We start from the raw sequence: 13,859 nt of genomic DNA on the forward strand, positions 1-13,859 counted from the left end.
CTCGTTTATCGCTGCTGTTTCCACAGCGACGCTGCTGTCTTTTAAGCGGTCTTAAATGGTACTCGGCGTTCATTCAAGTCCTCGGTTTTTTTTTCCCATCTTCGAACAAGAGGTTCGATTTGCTCCAGCAAAAGAATTTCAGTCGAGTCTACGTTCTCCGATGGTAATATTCTTCGATGTCTACTGTGTACAGACGCACACTTTTTCGTATACTCGTTTCATTTCGATCTTTTTAACGTCCGATCTTATAAGACCCAACTAAGTTGTACGGTAATGCAGAGTATCGTTTAGAGTTTAAAGTTGGCCAAAATGAAACGGCGTGGCCATCGCGTCCAAATGGAATGAAGAAACAACTCGAATAGGAGTTTAAATATTCAACGATAGATTCGCGGCGTTCGCTGCAGGGCTGCGCAATAATCTCCCGCGCGATTCCTCTCGCTGAAATATGTATGCCTTCCGGCGGCCGCATTAAAATTCCCTTTAAACTTTGACATTGTTCCGCGACGCTCCCTCGCGGCCGAGCTCGTTCACGACTTAATGTTATTCATAGCCCTTCGAAGCGTCCGGCAAACGCGTGTGAGCGTTTGCACGCTCGCGCGCGTCTGCCTCGTTCCCGGAAGATGATGCAGGCCGCGCGACCGGCCAGACCGGTGACCCTGTTTCCGGATTGCAACGGGCCACGCGGATCGACCCACGGCTCAAACGTTCGCCAGTGGACGAGCGTAATTGAGCCGTTGATTGCAAAAGTGGCTTAGAGTGCAAGGGGGCGCCATTTTACGAGCGCCGTTTCGGCGCCTTTCGCGACCGAGTAAACGCCCCGGTCGCGTTCCCCTCATCTTCTCTTTACTCTTTCCTTTTTTCTCGCTGGTTCCTCGTATTTTCTTCTCTTCTGCCATCCGTAGGATTTCTTCTCTCGCACCGTACCCTTTGTTCGCCTCTGCTCTACTCTCTCTCTCTCTCTCTCTCTCTGTCTCCCTCCGTTGCAATCTTTATTCTTCGACGAGAGGTGCACGACCGTTCGCGAAACGAACGATCCACGGGGAAAAGTAATTCGCTGAAAAGACGGATTCTTATTGCGGCGAGGCGGCGGATCGCTGTAATTTCGGTTAAACGGCCGACTTTATGACCTCTCCTTCCTTCCCGCTGTAAATCCGGTAATTCTTATAGTCGCGTGTTGGGAAAGCAATGCAAACCGAAGTATCGAACGAAACGAATCGGCGGAGGTTGTTCCACGAAGAGAGTCGTGGGTGCAGACACCGTGGTAGATACACGCGCATCAATTTCTCTCGTTATTTCTGTTTATTGCAAATATCTCGAGAGGAACGCGAGCGTGGAAAGCGTGCACGGAAGAAGAGTGTGCTCACAGGGTTACAGAGGGAACGTGGCGGCGGGTTAAAGGAGGAGGCGAACAGAGAGCAATATCGTCTGGTGCAGCCCTTCTGGTTCTTCGAGAAAAGTTTGGCGGAACACTTGTACACGTTGTAACGAAGCGGACCGCCTCGTCTGCGAAAGCAATAACAATACCAGCTACTTGGCCCGTACGATGTGCTCTGGCGGCTGCGTATGTAAACTACGGCGGAACGTGAAGCAAAAGAACGATAAGAGAGAAACTCGTGCAGCCCTCCCCTTTGGCTTGCGCATACAGAGAAAGAGAAGGAAAGAGGACAACGACGCGACGCGGAGAAAAAAAGAGAGCGAAGGGAAAAAGACAGAGAGGGGTGAAAGTTTCAGAGGCAGCACTCGAGAATATTTCTAGGTCGACGTCGTCTACCTATGCAGATATTCGTATTCCACTTGTCTCCTACCCTCGTTCTCTCCTCTTTTTATTCGCGCCGCACTCTTGCCGACGCTTTTTTTTACTCTCTCCAGCCTCCATCCTCGTTTATCCATCTCTGCTCTCTACCTTCGACCTTTCTCCATCCCCGTGGTCGCGTTCAACGTCGCGTAACCTCCGTGCCTGATTTATAGTTTTTAATTTGAGTCTCATTTCGCCACTGCCCACCCACCCTGCGAAGCGACTATGTACGGAGGTCCGCGAAAAAATTCTGGCCAATCTTTTCGACCTTAAGTGACGTCGCGTTTCTCCGTCTCTCGTCCTCCTAGTCGAGAGAGACACGAGGGGAGAAGTGATCGTGGAAATTCACTTTGGAAAGATCGAGCCATTTCCACGGTCGATTAAGCGCCCACCCCCTTAGGCCACCCTTCGCCTGCGTTTTAATTCCTTCCGCCTGCGGATGGACCTTCTTAAGAACAAACTGTCTCCCCGAGGGGACTGGATGTAGACAGATCCGGTGAATGGAGCGCAGCCTGTTCGGGGAATTGATGAGAGTGGCGACACTGGTGATTGATAACGAAGATCGTAGCTTTTGATATGGGCTACATAACGTATCGTATACGAAGTTGAAGACATTAAGAATATTCACTTAGAATCGAAATAATAATTTTCAACAGGATACAGAATTATTTCATTAATTATTCATTAATTATATTCGTTTATTTTATTCAATTAAACTCCAACTTTACCATGTTACACTACCAACACGTTCGGTTAAACCGGATGTTGTTCCTCGCCATTGCCACCCGTCGATAAAAAAAGGACGACTCAGGAGAAAAATGAGAAGAACGATCAGGGTGGTAATCCTCGAACGGACAGATTCAGACGGATTTCCACATTTCCGGCGGGACTTTCGCGAGTCGTGACTCGAGCATATACTAGACGTTAAGTTTACGTGACGTCGATTTCCGAGAAAACCGGGCGAGAGGGATCGAGCTTGTCCGCAATCGTCGTTCCTCGATGATTGCCGCGATCATCCGCTCGAGGTTGGCGCAGGTGTCGCGGGATTCGCACGTTCCAACCGGATATGGGTTGGCATTATCCCCGTAGGAAAGGGACGGCCCCTGGCAGCGGTCTATCGCTCGTTTTTCCAGCCATTCCAGGCAACGGTGACCGCGCGAACGCTAGCGCGCCAAGACGCTGGAAAATGGCCGCGATAACTCGCACCCCGTTCTTCGCTGAATCGTTGCAAAAACGCTTTATTAGCGTCAGTACCGTTTCGCGGAACGACCGCACCTTTCTCCCGTTCTGTGAGATTTTCAGTCGAACAACGGAAAAACCTTTTAATTAACCCAGCAGAGGTGTGACTTACGCGGAGGCAACCGCATTTTTGCGTTCGTTAGAGAGTTTCATTGGCATTCTTGAGAAGAGAATAAAAGGGAATTGTTATTCGGAAAGCGTTAATGATATCCTTCGTTCCCTTTTAAGGTAGCTCTGCAGTGTCTGAAAGTGTAAAGGCGATTCTTTAACAACTCTCTATAACCTCGTGTAACACGGAAATTCTCTACACATTACAATACTAAGAAAGTTTGAAAATGTTTCGCATAACACGTATAATAATATATTGATGAAAATGTTCAAATACTTTCGTGAACAATGGTACGTATTCACCTTTTATAAATCCTATTTTGCCCGCACTTTAGTTTTGCTACAGCATTTTAACGGTATAACATGATGCCGGTACGAAATAACCTATACATATCCAGATTGCGAGTTTATATGTATCTATGAGAAATTTAAAAGAACTGGGAAGAAACCACGCGTAATATGCAAAATATAGGAATCGTTTAATGTACCGTTACAATGAAATATTCAGTAGGTGAAATAAATCTTTCCATAGATTAAACGCTTTTCCTTGTGCTAGTGAAAATATGAACACAAGTATCCAGATTATTCGTGACAAGTATAGGAGAAATGTAAAAACCTGTCACGAATATAATCTTTCCTTCTCGTAGGCAACCGTTCTAGTTACAAAGAGCGAACTTCGTTTTCGACGACGCAAACAAATTTTCAATAATATAAAAATCGACGGTCGTTTCCAAGACCGCTCTCATTCATCGAAACCATAATAATCCTCCCCGATAAAACTCAGGATGGCGACAACATTTCAACGTCGCCGAATCTATCGAGCAAAACGAATTCCATCCGCGAGAGAACGAACGTTCGTTCTTTCCCTCCGCCTCCTGGACACGACGCCGGAGAACGCTTTAAAGCGTTATTCTCGGATAAATTGGCCGATATCAGGGGGCGCGGTCGCCTCCTCGATATTCCCGCTGTTCCCGCACAACGTCGTCGAGCCCGGGCATCGGGAAACCGTCTCGGGGATAATACTTTAAACGCTTCTCCCCGACCCCGAACGTTCGAGACGTCAGAAACTTCCGACAGAGAATTAATCCTCCGTTTCCGCGGGATATTCCGGGAATGAAGCCGGTCAAAGTTTCTGCAGACTGACGCTCTCGCCATACATATCTCTCTTGCCATCTTCACCTCCACGACCAAAGGTACGCTATTCTCCCTCCATACTTTCCGTTTCTCTAGTCTATCATTTTTGTCGATGAAAAATTCCACGATCTCTTCTTTTCTCTTTCGGGCTCGAATTTGAATTCTGGCGCTCTCAAATCGATCCGGTAACGTTACTCGCTCGAGAACGAAGAAGATTGACGAGGAAAACGTTGCCACTTAAGTGGAAAAAATATCGTTTCCTCCCTGGTTGCGCGATTTTCCGTGTTTACACTGCTCGAGCTTTTTCTTCGACTCGTTCAAATGGAGTTTCGTTCTTCGAGACGCCGGGCTAATTTCGTATACCATCCCTCGGAGAAAGCGGCACTGAAATTGCTTTGTCGATGAAAAGTTTCTTTCGCCGGTGTTTCGCGTCGAAGAAGTTCGAGTTGAACGACTGGCGTACAGTTTGTTACTTCTTTGGATTACCGCCTGACAGTTGCACCGACGTGTGAGCGAGAGTTCAGGTATTTTCAGTCGCATCAAAATTTCACCGTAGTTCGCACTTTTCTACGTTTAAAGCTCAAGTGACTCGCGAGGTGAGCAGCTGTTTGGTTGAAAGCGTCGAAAGAACGCCATGCATTCCACCTTTCGAACACTGCTGCATGTGGAACTCCTTAGCGAATCACCGTTCCGCTTAATCGAACCCGAAATCGTTGGAGCCTCGCGTTGAATAAAGCAAACCTGCTTTCTCCCCGTTAGAATGCACAGCTCGCGTGACGCCGGTTCCTTCAACGAGTCGTAGCGAATCTCGGAAATTTCCTATTTGCGATTCTATTCTCGCGCCCTTGCGGAAAAAACGAACAGCCGAAGACAGCCTCTATGAAGACGGAAAGAAAGGAAGAGGAAGGATAGGAGAAGGACGAGTAATCGACGAAGAAAGTGGAAGAAAACGAAGGAGGCAGCTCTTACAGATTCCATCGGCGAGTGTCTCTTTCATGGCTACTTAAGACGCCGGAAGGATGCCGCTGGTCCGATCGAAAAGGAAGAACCATCGAAGGGGAGGCGACGGCACAGGCCATCGGGGAAAAGAGGAGAAAAAAGACAAGATCGAGACGAGGATCGAGGCAATCATGGGTCAAGGCACGCGCGTAAAATATCGGCGTACGGGGAAATTACTCCCTGACGTGAGATTTCACCCTCTATCTCAGCCCGTGAAAATACGTTGCCACGTGATTAGTATATTAAGCACAGCGGCTGCGCGTTCGAGCGTAAAGATTCATCGCTTTGACCGTTATATTTCGTGATGCTTACATGAGCAATTAGACATTAATTAGCCGATCGATTAGAGAGATGCGCTAGCCATAGATTCGACAAGTTCACCATAACGAGATCGAAACGACGATCGTAGTGGTTGGAGCAAAGTTTCTGCTCGTCCGACCGAGTAAATATCGCAAACATATTTTTCCTGACGTGTGGTGGAGCGTGTACCGACTCGCATACTCGAAACTGCTTCGAAGCACGAAGACAATTTCACGAGATATCACGAGGCTTCGAGCGAGGCCGCACGCCGAGACTGTTCATCATCTCGAAACCATCCCCGGCGCACGGGAAACCGTCTTTTTCTCGGTGAAACACGTGCGCGAGAGAGCAGGCTGGTTGCGGGCGTGTGCGCCACGAGATAGCCGAGGGAAAGGAAGCCGGCTCCAACCGACGCACGTCCCACGCGATAATACCGAGAAAAATTTCGTCCGCGGATCGCAAGCACCGGGAAAAAATGAATACAAGAACGGGCAATTTGTCGCGGGGCACGATCGCAATCGCGAACCCGTCTCGTGGCCGCGTTTCGTGAAACCATCCCCCGACTTTCCTTCGACGAACTCGATTTTCGGAGGTTTATCTTTGCATTTTCTTCGCGTGATCTCGAGTTTCGTGAAGATACTATGGAGTATATAAAAAATCTAGTTACAGATTCTAACCTATTTAACTAAGAAAATACATATATATATGTTTGTTAAAGGGTTAAATTTCTCTCGATATCAGCATCATTTTTGTAACTTCTTACAATTTTTGAGAACACGCGGTTGCTGTGTAATAATTAGACTCACCGCCACATCGTCAAACACAAGTTTCATTGGCGAACTTGCCATTAAACTAGCCTTAAAATCAACCTCGTACACATATTTTATCGAAATCCCTCTCCTGAATCGTAAAGTTTGGCCGTTTCACAAAGTCGATCGCTGACGGGGCAGCTACAAAGTATCATTACGTTACTAAGTAGAGGGATTTTAATTATTGCCGTGGGGGAAAGGTGGACGAGTTTTTACCGGACCTTTTCGTCGTGAGATCGTCGGTCCCGAAATCGTGGACGAGAGCGAATCCAGGTCCCGCGGTCTGTGAGCAGGTTGGACACACGAGTATAAAGGCATAGAACGTAAATATCAGCTCGTTTGATCTTGGGGGCCCCATGAAAATGACTTGTAATGGCGGGGTCCCGCGTACTTTACAAGCCGCATTCGAAATAAATATTTCGACTTTACGGTCCCGCGAGTGGACGCCGCGCGTTGCCGGTGTTTCACGAGCGGACCACTCGCCGAGGAAGGGGAAGAGATCGACGTTGGACATTAAAACAGAGAAGAACGTGAATGCCGGCGGCGTAACAAACGTCCACCGCGTACTACAGTTCCGTGGCTATGACCATGTGACATTAGACTAATTTTTTTACCGCGACGTTTATTCCCGCAAGCTTCTTTTCATATTCGCGTGGCTTATGATCCTTAAAATCGCTCCCCTGCGAACGTGTGGGCAAAACTTAGACATCGTCGATGGCTCGTGACCATGTTGTTTTTATTGTAACGATGCACAGCTTGTCACGAGAATGAATTCGCTTTATCGGTTTGCTGCTACTTGCCCAAAATTCTCCGACACCCATACTCCTTTACTCCTTGTTGAATCTTCTTACTCGAATATTCAGCCGTGACGTAAACGTCGATCTTTTATACGCTAACTACGCCGATTCTGTACGATATACAAAAAATATTCGCACACGGCGCATTTTTTTTCAGACCACCCCACTAATTCATTCACCCTCAATGCGGGAACCCAAGTACATCAAGCAAACCTCGTCCCTTCTATTTACACTTCTTCCTGCTTTACGGTGGCCACATGACTCCTTGGCGCCATCGTAAGTATCTCCGTTTCCCAATTTCACGGCATCCCTCCCTCTATCATCTGCGATACGCCGAAAAATCGCGACCGGGTATAGTTCTGGAAGCCAGTTTATACTCCCTGCTTGATCCCCGTGGACGGTCATCATAGCTGTCAGCGACATGGCGCGAGGCTTATCGAGAAGTCGATTATATACGCGCCTCTCTGTCTCCTGTCGCCCTTTTCACGGGGTCCCAACCCCTGTATCGTGGAAGAGAAGGGTAGCTTCTCGTAAGACCCTTATCGGCTCGGTCCATGCCGTCGACTGCCGAGCGTTAATAATAATCTTTTTCGACAGTCGCGTATCCCCGCGCGTGCCGCGTGGCTTAAGATGCATATAAATATTTCTGAGAGCGGGCAGCTAGCGTGAAACGCCTGGGGTTTAGCAGCAGCGACGCGAAAGGGAATAAAAGAGTGCGCGCATCGGTCTTACCCGCTTATAAGGCGTTTTTGTCGCGTCGCTTATTCTGCAACTCGGGTCGTGGCAAATAGGTACCGTACTGTGGCTTACAATGTATAAGTAATAAGGTGAGAACGGTTTGCCCGTGGCTCGCGAGATTTTATCTCTTCGATGCTTCTTTTGCAGCGATTCTTGTAATTTCCACGCGATATGGTAATTACTTCCTTCAAATTGTATATTATCCTTGATTTGTTTGATTCATTATTCTACGTGTTCGGTATTTCAATTTGATTCGAAATTCCATCGATAATAATACGATGACTGGCACTATCGGCACGTGGGTGGTGACCACTGGTTCACAATATACACACCTATTTACCTATTTATACGATTCTCTAATTAGATGTTACTTCTATCCTCATTTTCAAGCAGTCGAAGTTATTGAATTTTCCTACAGATATAACAGAAAGCATATTTTTGTTAATTCTCGACGCGAGACTTCGTTAAAAGATGCAATGACTTACAAGCCCTAGATTTTGTATTTTTTATTAGAAACGAATGGGAAAGCAAGAGCTGAAAATTTCTCGAGTTAAAAACTACCTGCCTAACTATTGAGCAACGTCATGATTAACATTGTACTTTCGGTGTACAAAGTGCGAAAATCCAAAAGCTAAATATCTCCAAAGTGGCAACCTGGCTCGCAGCCACGTTCCTTAGCCGCGTATTAGTAATAGGTAATTGGATTCTGGCGGGACCATGTAGCAATTAGCATTGAAAGGTGCTACCTTCCGAGAGAAACGGAAAGTGGCACGTAGAAAAAGCACGAATAACGATGTCGACGATTCGACCGGGAACGGTAGGACGCTGAAGATAGAAAACGCCGCCGTGTCCCGAACGATACTGCTGTTGCACGGTTGTTGGCCCTTTGTCAACTCGTTTATTCCGCGACGCGCCGTTGCATCGAGTTGCTTATGCGCATGCACCTTATTGTGTGTAAGTAACAAGGTGAGAACGAGCATAGCGGAGGCTGTTGGTGTCGCTAGAGAAGCATCGCGCGAACATTTATTATAGACTAAGTATCGTAATCGCGTGGATGCGCGTGTTGGATAAATCTGAACTTTATTCCATTTGTAGAGAACTTGCGTTTGCAAATCCTCCGCTTCGTTCTTGCGATATCGTGCAGTTCGTTTTTTATATTTACAACGTGCATTTGATCGAATGGAAGAGACTGAAGCAACGTGGTGTAATTGGAAGTTTCCCTCTCGTATTTTTACGGATTTTATAATATTCATGCGAAATAATATATCAATCGCGCATTTTTCTCCTCGGTTATTTCTATTTTCGTCTCTTTCGTTTTACGCTGCCCGCGTCCCGCATTAATTATCCTCTACCATAAGTCCCGAGACTCGCCTCGCCAGTTGCGTTGTTTTCGGTACATATAAATGTACATTTTTACGAGCACATTAAATATGATTATGTCGGTTTTTCTTCATGCTTGCAAACGCGTCCTCCGTGGTACCGCTTGTCTTTTTCTTTTTTCGTTATACACTGTCTACCTTTCTTTCAGTTGTTTCTGTTGCAAGGTATTTTCGCCTCTTCCTTCAGACCACCTGAGGGCGAGTTACAAAAGTGAAAGCGAGAATTAAATTAAGCCATTCAACGTCATTTCACTGTAATAAATGTTAAACTCTCAAATCTTCGAGATTAAATAACAAATTCCAGACTTTGAATTCCAAGCTTCAATTTTATCTTTAAAATCGTTAACTGTTACGAGTTGGCTCTAACCAGCTGCCCATAAATTAATATAATCCCTGGTTTTACAAACCGAATCGCCACATTTTCGTGCAACGATCCAGCATTCCGTTTGTCTCTGTTACCCTCCGGTTCGTCCGGATTCCACCGGATGTTCAACTGGTAGAAGGCTTCGACCAGGCGAAGATGCACGGTTTACTTAAGGTCCTCCCTATCGAGACGAGTGTTTCTCGGATTAACGTGGACTTTTGTCGTCTTAATTAGCTTACGGGACACGCGGTGGATACTGGTGGCGCTCATACTGTGGCCGCTAGTCTAAAAGAGCACCACGACTCCGCCGTCTCGAGGTCATCTTCTCGGTAATCTGCGTGCACTCCTAATGAGCCCGGCTATAGGAAAACAGCGCTTATGTTAAACTCGGCTCTGGAACGCCGCATACTCTCCCTTTTCTTCTTGTTGTTGTTCTTCTTCTTCTTCGTTCCTCGTTCTTCTTTTTCTGCTGGACCTGCTGCTGTTGCTGTTGCTACTTCTGCTGCTTCTCTTATTCTTCGACTCCGGGTCCCCCTTTTCATCCTTTCGTTCTCTCTACCCTTTCTCTATCTTTTTCCTGGTTGTTGGTGCTCCGATCTCCCGGAGCTCGTTTCTTTTCCTACGTCGCCGTATCCGCGCGGCTCGGGTAATCGATTTAAATCGAAGAAACGCGGTTATATATAAAGATCGGCGCCGTTAATTCATGCCGTGGCGTTTTACGGTACACGATAAATCGGGCTGGACGCGCACACCGCACCGTGGGACATTCGGATAACCTTGGATCCATCCGGAGGCAACCGGAGAAAGCATTACCCATCGACGCCGAAGCTAAATGGAAAGATAATCGTCGCTCGTTTAATTAATATAGGCGAGTTCTGGAATCCGACCTGGCTGGAAAACGTGGCGTCCCTTTGATGTCATGCCATATCGGTCGCAAGTTTCGCGAGCTGAGTTCCCCGCGAGATAACGCTTTAATCACCCGCCACGCTCTGTTACGCTTTTTATCTATGCAGCCCTTTTAATACGTAAGCCGATTACTCGCACGTAACCGTACGACGTATTTATAAGGTTATCAGACAGGACGGTGAAAATGATTTACTTGTATTTCGAGAATAGCTGCTCTATAGAAGTTCCATGTACTTACATAACTGGAGATAGAGGAAAATCTTTGGAGAACGAGCAAAGTTTGATAAACTTTTAAAAATATATTTTTTCCTCCTTTGGTCCGCCGCGTTTCATAAACAAGATCATTCGAAGGAAAAGATAATTGAGAAAGAAACTCTGCTCGCTGGTGGAAACGAGTATCCAACGACCGTAACCGATTCCGTGATTTATCGGCCGCAATACTGAGAGGAACGGCACCGCTGAATGTATATCCTTCGGTAAAGCGTCGGCAACCTTTCATTCCGAGTTGTCGTCGCAAGCAATAGTAGTATAACATCGGCGCGACCGGATCTCATTTCGCGCGTTGCCTTTGCAACCCTTGTTCCGGGGAAACCGAAGTTAGACCTCGAAGAGGCGAAAGTATTAAGAGGGTTGAAGGAAACCAGAGGAGGCCGGCTGGTGGGGAAAACGCGCCTTTAGGGTCGGCGTGTGCAACCGACAGAGGCGACGAGAAGAAAGGCTATATCGTCGACCATAAATAACGAAAGTAGCAACGGCAGCCCTCTCCCTCTGTTCGTTGCTCTCCACACCAACTGCTTTCAACCCCACGAGTCCACTGGCAGAGCACCACCATCTTCACCAACGGTGGCACCGTGGAAATGGGTGAAAAACGGCCGGTGGTCCGCGAGGGTGGACGCCGTTTGCCGGAAATACCAGTGGCCGAAACATCGTAAGCGCGCCAAGGACCTGTACTAGTGCCACCAGCGGCGTTACTTCCGGTAGCGGTGGCTCGCGTGAGACCGATTTCCTACGTTTTACTTTCGTAACCCCTGTCGCGAATGAAATCACCGTGACCCGGAAAGTTTAGGACTCTATACGGTATAGAGTTGAAGGGCTGATTACGCGATACGCGAAAGAACCTGGTTGAAATAATTGATCGCCTGGCTCGGCCCTCGAATCGGACGCTATTCGATGGTATCACGTACCAGCTACAAGAATGTTCGCGTTGAGCGAACACAGTCGGGTGTCTCGGGTTCTCTTGAATATCCTTTTCCCGCCTCAACCCCTAGGTACTACTCGAAACGGTCGTTTTGGCCTTCTTTCCACCGGGGCTTCTCGGCGAACTTGAGCGTAATTAATTATAAGCACCCGAACCAGGGGCTGGAAATATAAATTACGCAATTTAAAGCAGCAGAGCCAGTAGATTTACCGAGCTCTGGCTCCTTCCGCCCTCGCTCTGCTGGATCCTTTGGAATTTTAGGCAAAGATCTACAACCCCTTGTCTGCGCGTTCTCGCTCTCAGACCACCCCGATCTTCGAGCGAAGACCAGTTTCTTCAGATAAAATCCTACGTTTAAAGCGAGGGGAGGTTCGTATGAAATGACACGGTACGGTTTTTGCACCGTCACGGAACACTGGAACACCGTGGACCCTCGTTTTCATTGGGAATATTTCTTCGATCCGCTAAATTGCGGCATTAATTTCCTCGTTACGGACAATCGAACGAAATCGAATTTCACAATTAGCCCCGGCTTTGCGAATCGAACTGTCCAATCTGGCCGTGAACGAGAAATCGTGCCGGATATTCTGGAGCGCGACTAACGCCTGGATGAAAGTTAATTATCCGCGAATGGAGGGACAGCTATCGTTGAACTGCAAGGGACGCATACCGATCGCGCCTTCTTACCGGCGAATGTATCCACCGGTTTGTTTCCGCATCCAATCGACCGTCCTTTCTTTCTTTCATATCTTTTTGCTTCCTCCCTCTCTTCTTCCCCCCTCTTCTTCATTGCCTTCTACTTCGGCGAAGGTTCTATGGTAAAAAGCCTCGGCCGATCGTATAGCAGGTTAATTTCACGTGGACCCTTCCCGCATGACGTTTCGCGCTAATGGATTTTCACCTCTTCACCCCTGGCACTCGCGCGGACCGACTCATCCGGTGTTAATTACACGGAGAATGGCTACGAAACGCTCGGAATGCCCGGATACGCGATAGAATTTATGATACCCATAGTGTCCCGATACAGCTCGAGGTCTTCCAGTCTATATACACACCTGAGCTTTCCTGCCATACGGTTGACATCGCGGTGATACTTGAAAAGTCGTCGCAATTAAACGCCAGCCGCTCTGGCAACTGTTTCTTCGACGATTGCCAGCCGAGAATACATTTGCTCGTTCGCGCTTGTCACGACATCAACCTGATCAGTCATTTTCCTTCTTTAGTAACGTTGTTGCTCGCGCTTAACGCGACCGGAACGCGGGCAATCTCTCAGAACGAGATGATCGCTCGTTTCTCAGCTTTTTTCCTTGCTCACACGTAAGAAACTTGAGACGAGGAGACACGGTATCCCGAGCGGCGTATTCCGATTATACGTACGACAATTAGCGAGGATAATTAAATTCAAGCGGCGCTACATAAACGCCAGGAACTTCACAGAGATTCTGGACGCTTTGCTAGAGAGAGAGAGAGAGAGAAGCACCCTACGAAATTTAGGATTCGCTTTGAGATTCTTCGGTTTCACGGAGTTTGGGATCCGAGTTCTGTATGTACTTTCGATAGTCTGCCACGAAGAAAGTACCGTGGCATAGCCTTGATAGCATCAAAAGCCATTAATCAAACTGTCCAATAATCAGTAGAGCAACAATACGTAGGAGAGCTATAAATTCTTCGCGCAATCCATTGGCAAGAAGAAAGAAGGAAGAGACCATTATCACGCATTCTTCCAGTTCGTTCAACTCTCCAAATTTTATTTCCATCGTTATCGTTAGTCCGAGAAAGATAAAAGTCGCCCACAAAGTTAATCATACTGCTATTCTATGTATCCAATTTGATTACAAGATAAAAGGTAGGATCATCTGGATCAAAAGGACACTTGAGTCAAGCTAAGTATGTAATTTACCTTGTAATTCTTTGTTCAATTAATGTTAATATTCCCCTTGGCAAATTATGTTAATTCAGCGGCGTATTCTGACTCAAATAAATATCTTCACCATAGTGATATTTGAACTATTTCATCGTTCTCCATCTTCTTTCTCGCTAAACCTAAATCACACGATATTTTCTCATTCTTTCGTTACTATATGAAAGAATAA

The 13,859-nt window shown here is 47.0% G+C and overlaps 1 protein-coding gene across 6 annotated transcripts in view; it reads left to right on the plus strand.

Annotated features, from left to right (window-relative positions):
- Positions 1-13,859, plus strand: part of LOC138182479 (latrophilin Cirl) — a 362,516-nt gene that overhangs the window by 213,976 nt on the left and 134,681 nt on the right. The gene's annotated exons all lie outside the window — the stretch shown is intronic.

This window comes from Bombus flavifrons, chromosome 8 (assembly GCF_040668555.2).
Source record: "Bombus flavifrons isolate JBK064 chromosome 8, iyBomFlav1_principal, whole genome shotgun sequence".
Lineage (NCBI taxonomy): Eukaryota > Metazoa > Arthropoda > Insecta > Hymenoptera > Apidae > Bombus > Bombus flavifrons.